The sequence below is a fragment of the Malaclemys terrapin genome, chromosome 21, assembly GCF_027887155.1.
Source record: "Malaclemys terrapin pileata isolate rMalTer1 chromosome 21, rMalTer1.hap1, whole genome shotgun sequence".
Lineage (NCBI taxonomy): Eukaryota > Metazoa > Chordata > Testudines > Emydidae > Malaclemys > Malaclemys terrapin.
In genome coordinates this window covers 15371007-15372197 of record NC_071525.1, presented here as the reverse complement: position 1 = coordinate 15372197, position 1191 = coordinate 15371007, and positions in this window count along the sequence as shown.

Genomic DNA, 1191 nt, shown 5'->3' with positions numbered 1-1191 from the left:
GCCCTAGGTGTGTACATTTCTGCCTGTGTGCATGTGCTGTGCTGCCTCACCGCAGGCGCTCAGACGCCGTCTCCTGTCTGTGCTCCAGACTGATCCACAAACCAGGGAAGACAGGCATTTGTCCACCTAAATTGCATGCTGGGCCTGATCAGGTAGGCATGCCCAGAGGCTGCTTACTGGATTGGGCCCATTAGGTGAGTTAACACAACAGTTGCAGGTGGTGGAGGGAACCTTCCTTTATAATCTTTAGCTTAGTGGTTATGGGATGTGGGAGACCCCCAGTTCAAGTCCCTCCTCTGCCTGATGAGGAGAAGGAATTTTAACAGGGATCTACATCGCTCAGGTGAGTGCTCTAATCACTAAGCTATAGTGTCATTTAACTTTGTCTAGCCCAATTAATATATAATGATTTAATTTAAGTTGAAAAACTTCAATAGAAGAGACTGAGGGAGCCCCAGATCAGGATATTCCATACCATAGTGATTAGGGTTCTCACCTCAGATGTGGCAGATCCCTGTTCAAATCCCTGCTTCCTCTCAGGTGGGGTGGAGGAGGGGACTTGAATGTTGGGGGGTTGTGTCCCACATCTCTGTTGAGTACTCTAACCACTAGGCTAAAGGTTATAAGGGAGCTGCTTTCTGTCCCTCTTTCTCCACCCCACCCCAGCTGTTTTGTGTAAACTCATCTAAAAGTCCTGATCCAGTTGGTGGCATTTGAGCACACCTGTCAAATCAGGCCCATTCACCGCTTAGGTGGCCTAATGCCTTTCTTACCTCAGTTCATGGATCTCTAGCAGAGATAGGTGCTGAACTCTGAGAGAAGCGTGGGACTTAGGATATGCCCCTGTTGTCTGCCTCTCCCGCTGGATGGCTTAGGTGGCTCGTAGCATGCTGGCTTTGTGGATTGCATTCAAAGGTGCCTATCGCTTTGCCTAGTGGCCTAAAAGTTAGGTGTTGTGACACTGATCATCCTATGCCTAAGTCCCTTTTGTATATATTAGCCTATGTACCTAAATACCTCTGAGGATCTGGGCCAAACACATTTCGATGTTGATGAGAGATAGCTGGTTGACTTGATATTTTATGGATGTAGTGCTGCAACCCTTACTCAGATCTGAATTGTACTTACGCTTGTGGGCCTGTGCGATGGGGTTTCCACCCCACACAAGGCCTGGAGATGAAGATTAGACCA